Raw genomic sequence first — 5,652 nt, forward strand, 5'->3', positions numbered from 1 at the left:
ACTACAAACAGCATAGTGAACGCATTATTGTGGCCAAGATAGACACAAAGCCCATGCCTACTGCAGTAGTACAAGTTTATATGCCAAATAGCTCTGCAGATGATGAAGAAATAGATGAAATGTATGATGAGGTAAAAGAAATTATTCAGGTAGTGAAGGGAGACGAAAATTTAATAGTCATGGGTGACTGGAATTCGTCAGTAGGAAAAGGGAGAGAAGGAAACATAGTAGGTGAATATGGATTGGGGGGAAGAAATGAAGGAGGAAGCCGCCTTGTAGAATTTTGCACAGAGCATAACTTAATCATAGCTAACACTTGGTTCAAGAATCATAAAAGAAGGTTGTATACCTGGAAGAATCCTGGAGATACTAAAAGGTATCAGATAGATTATATAATGGTAAGACAGAGATTTAGGAACCAGGTTTTAAATTGTAAGACATTTCCAGGGGCAGATGTGGATTCTGACCACAATCTATTGGTTATGAACTGCAGATTGAAACTGAAGAAACTGCAAAAAGGTGGGAATTTAAGGAGATGGGACCTGGATAAACTGAAAGAACCAGAGGTTGTAGAGAGTTTCAGGGAGAGCATAAGGGAACAATTGACAGGAATGGGCGAAAGAATTACTGTAGAAGAAGAATGGGTAGCTCTGAGGGATGAAGTAGTGAAGGCAGCAGACGATCAAGTAGGTAAAAAGACGAGGGCTAATAGAAATCCTTGGGTAACAGAAGAAATATTGAATTTAATTGATGAAAGGAGAAAATATAAAAATGCAGTAAATGAAGCAGGCAAAAAGGAATACAAACGTCTCAAAAATGAGATCGACAGGAAGTGCAAAATGGCTAAGCAGGGGTGGCTAGAGGACAAATGTAAGGATGTAGAGGCTTGTCTCACTAGGGGTAAGATAGATACTGCCTACAGGAAAATTAAAGAGACCTTTGGAGAGAAGAGAACCACTTGTATGAATATCAAGAACTCAGATGGCAACCCAGTTCTAAGCAAAGAAGGGAAGGCAGAAAGGTGGAAGGAGTATATAGAAGGTTTATACAAGGGCGATGTGCTTGAGGACAATATTATGGAAATGGAAGAGGATGTAGATGAAGACGAAATGGGAGATAAGATTCTGCGTGAAGAGTTTGACAGAGCACTGAAAGACCTGAGTCGAAACAAGGCCCCGGGAGTAGACAACATTCCATTAGAACTACTGATGGCCTTGGGAGAGCCAGTCATGACAAAACTCTACCATCTGGTTAGCAAGATGTATGAGACAGGCGAAATACCCTCAGACTTCAAGAAGAATATAATAATTCCAATCCCAAAGAAAGCAGGTGTTGACAGATGCGAAAATTACCGAACTATCAGTTTAATAAGTCACAGCTGCAAAATACTAACGCAAATTCTTTACAGACGAATGGAAAAACTGGTAGAAGCGGACCTCGGGGAAGATCAGTTTGGATTCCGTAGAAAGGTTGGAACACGTGAGGCAATACTAACCTTACGACTTATCTTAGAAGAAAGATTAAGAAAAGGCAAACCTACGTTTCTAGCATTTGTAGACTTAGAGAAAGCTTTTGACAATGTTAACTGGAATACTCTCTTTCAAATTCTGAAGGTGGCAGGGGTAAAATACAGGGAGCGAAAGGCTATTTACAATTTGTACAGAAACCAGATGGCAGTTATAAGAGTCGAGGGGCATGAAAGGGAAGCAGTGGTTGGGAAAGGAGTGAGACAGGGTTGTAGCCTCTCCCCGATGTTATTCAATCTGTATATTGAGCAAGCAGTAAAGGAAACAAAAGAAAAATTTGGAGTAGGTATTAAAATTCATGGAGAAGAAGTAAAAACTTTGAGGTTCGCCGATGACATTGTAATTCTGTCAGAGACAGCAAAGGACTTGGAAGAGCAGTTGAACGGAATGGACAGTGTCTTGAAAGGAGGATATAAGATGAACATCAACAAAAGCAAAACGAGGATAATGGAATGTAGTCAAATTAAATCGGGTGATGCTGAGGGAATTAGATTAGGAATTGAGACACTTAAAGTAGTAAAGCAGTTTTGCTATTTAGGGAGTAAAATAACTGATGATGGTCGAAGTAGAGAGGATATAAAATGTAGACTGGCAATGGCAAGGAAATCGTTTCTGAAGAAGAGAAATTTGTTAACGCCGAGTATAGATTTAAGTGTCAGGAAGTCGTTTCTGAAAGTATTTGTATGGAGTGTAGCCATGTATGGAAGTGAAACATGGACGATAACTAGTTTGGACAAGAAGAGAATAGAAGCTTTCGAAATGTGGTGCTACAGAAGAATGCTGAAGATAAGGTGGGTAGATCACGTAACTAATGAGGAGGTATTGAATAGGAGTGGGGAGAAGAGAAGTTTGTGGCACAACTTGACTAGAAGAAGGGATCGGTTGGTAGGCCATGTTTTGAGGCGTCAAGGGATCTCAAATTTAGCATTGGAGGGCAGCGTGGAGGGTAAAAATCGTAGAGGGAGACCAAGAGATCAATACACTAAGCAGATTCAGAAGGATGTAGGTTGCAGTAGGTACTGGGAGATGAAGAAGCTTGCACAGGATAGAGTAGCATGGAGAGCTGCATCAAACCAGTCTCAGGACTGAAGACCACAACAACAAACTGTAACCGACCTATTATCAACAAAAATTTCAGATCCACAGGCTTAAAAATGAAAATCTTCACAATGCATACTGAAGCGATTTATGAGCTATTCCCGCTTTGATGTATATCACAGCACCACCTTTCTCTCTATTTGCTCTACTGTAACTATCAACTAGGACATAACCCTCCAACTGAGGCATCAGCATGGCAGACTTTACATGGTGCCCTGTGAAGCACAATAAATGGGCTTGGGCTGGGGAGTAATTTTCATTTATGTTGAGAGCCAAAAACTCCACTTTATCTCTAAGGCTCCTGATATTTTGGTGGAATACACGTAATTTATCATTCATATCAGATTCTAAGTTAGGGCCTACAATGTTTGGTGGTTAAATTAATTTCTCTCATTACATAAGGATTGGTACCTGGTTTACTGACAGGCTCCATCTTATTGGCTATGTTTGTGCCCACATTACTTACAAATTTCCAGAGTCTTGCCATTTTTCTAGTTACACGGATCCCATAAAAAACTGTCACTGTGTATATCAGCTCTTGCACCCCTCTCGCCTTTCAATAGTGATGGTGCTGGACAGGCTGCTGGTGATGAGTTGGTTACCGCTTTTGACTGGCTGGTGTTGTTTGGTTCCACACTCTTGTGTTGCTTCTTGTGCATAAAAAAGCCTGTACGTCGTAGTCTAGGATGATGTTTTTATGTAGTTCGCTACAAAGTTCCACTACCTGATTCATTTACTTGAGCTTACCATTTGTGTTTAAGTGGAGTCCATGCCTGGTATGTTCTTCATGCATTAATTTGCACATCATTAAATTTTTTACACAGCTTCTGTAGTTAAGAGTTGTAGCACTCAATTTCTCTGTTAACATGTGGCCACTGAGTTGTACAGTTTGTGCAATAACTTCCTATAAGTTTCAAGTGCTGTCCTGCACTCATTTTTGTAATCATTAGCGCCACCTATAATTACAATGTGATCATCTTTTTTCAAATTGTTTGTTTCTGTTATTAGGTTTTCAATTACAGCAATTCATGTTTCTCCAGGTTTAACTTTTGTGAAAACAGAATGCTCTTTATGCAGACCATCATGAGGGAGAGCTGAAAGTCTTTTTCCTGTGACTGTGTCTGCATACAGTAAGAACTTTTACCTGCACCCATTTTGCCAGTGACCTATAAGATCTTGACAAACGCACTTTCAAGTAGAGCTGAAAGAATACTTGATCTACAGTTAGGGGAGTATTAAAAAGGTTTCATGAAGAGCAGATCATCTGCAGATCAAGTCATAGACATAAAGCACATTTTAGAAATTAAGGCAATTATATACTTGAAATATGTGTAACATAAGCTTTTATTGGTACAAAAACATAACACGTTGTTTTAAAAGTCTGGACTAAAAAAATAAAACAATAGAAATAATTAAAGCAGCTTCATCCATACATAAGTAAAATTTATCCGTCAACTGCCAGAAAATTTTGAATTATGCATATTAAATAGTAACAGAGATTGGAATACATAAAACTGAGAATGCCTCTGAAATAACAAGAATCATCTGTATTAAAAATCCTGGAACAAAAAAAGAAACATGCATAACAGTGGTCAGACCAAAAATACTCTGTGCAGCAGAACCTCTTAAACTGACTATGAAGGGAGAGCTTAAAAACGTAGAAAAAACTGAAAGAAGAATCCGAAGAAAAATACTAGGATTCAAAAGCAGTAGTGAATCTGAACAGTTGTTAAGATCTGAAAGTTGAAAACATAACAGATCTAATGCGCAAAGGGAGATTAAAATTCGAAGTACACACATGCAGGTTGAATATCGACAGTATAACTAAACAAATCTTCGACTTATTAAAAATTACAAATTCAAAACCACATGGTTGAGAGAAGTGGAAAGAGATGTGGAGAATGTAGGAGTCGACTTGCACACGATAATAAACAGAACACTTTTTAAAGAAGCAATAGAAAAGGTAAGTTCTCAGGACAGAAAAAATATCGAGAACTGGTAAAGACACAATATTAGAAGAAATTACATTCTCAAAGAGTTAATAGATTTGGGAGCAGAGGAAACTGTAGTTGAAAACATAGTAGAAGAAGAAGCGATGTAGATTCATCGTAGCCTCCAAAAAGATTATTCGAAATAAAAAAATCCAACAATGTAAAATACATTTTTCTTATATTTTTTCGTGTCGCCCGTTTTGTGGGTGGTGGATTACGAGCCTTTCAAAGTTGCCGCCCTTGTAGCTGGTTTCCTAATCGATAAACCAGAGGTGTATGAATACAGTACAGGAATGTCTTTGCTGATTGTTTCCAGTTATTTTGTTAAAGTATTTTGTTTTATAGTTCTGTAAATAAACAGCCAAGATTTTTTAAGACCATTTATTTGATACCAGTCACCTTAAATACTTATACAAACCATGGATCTAGTAAGTGTCTTAGTAATTTGAATAATATTTTAAATAATTTGTTGAAATACTGTGTGCTTGTGGTACTGAGGCGCTAGAGACAATTGTTTTGTAGTAAAGTTGTGTTCTTTTCACACATTTTACGTATTGTCAAAGTTCTGAATATCTGAAAACGGGACAAATTACTAATTCCGAGTTAGTCAGTTAATTGTTTCGAGCTCGCGTAGGAAAAAAATCTGAAGAAATTAATAGAAAATTAGCCGTTACATCTGACTCAAGTACTCAGTGGCCTAAGCAGAACATATGTGGTACTTTTTGATCAGTTCTCATTGATTTTACCATAACAATTTCGACTGGAATATCGAAGTGCAGTATTAGCTCCCGACACGAAAATGCGTGCCACCAACATTTTCAACCAGATTCGATTTTTAATGTGGAGCGGAAATATTCCTCAGGACATTCGATGAACGAAGTTATTAATTTAATTAAATATTTGCTAGCGTTCTGGAGAGATCCTACCGCCAACAAAGCAGCAGAAAATGTTTTGTCCAGCCTAATAATAATAATTTTTAAATTTCCTGTGCGAGATGATTAAAGGCAGAAGACACGATCATGTAACGGAAGACTACG

Source organism: Schistocerca nitens, chromosome 10, assembly GCF_023898315.1.
Source record: "Schistocerca nitens isolate TAMUIC-IGC-003100 chromosome 10, iqSchNite1.1, whole genome shotgun sequence".
NCBI lineage: Eukaryota > Metazoa > Arthropoda > Insecta > Orthoptera > Acrididae > Schistocerca > Schistocerca nitens.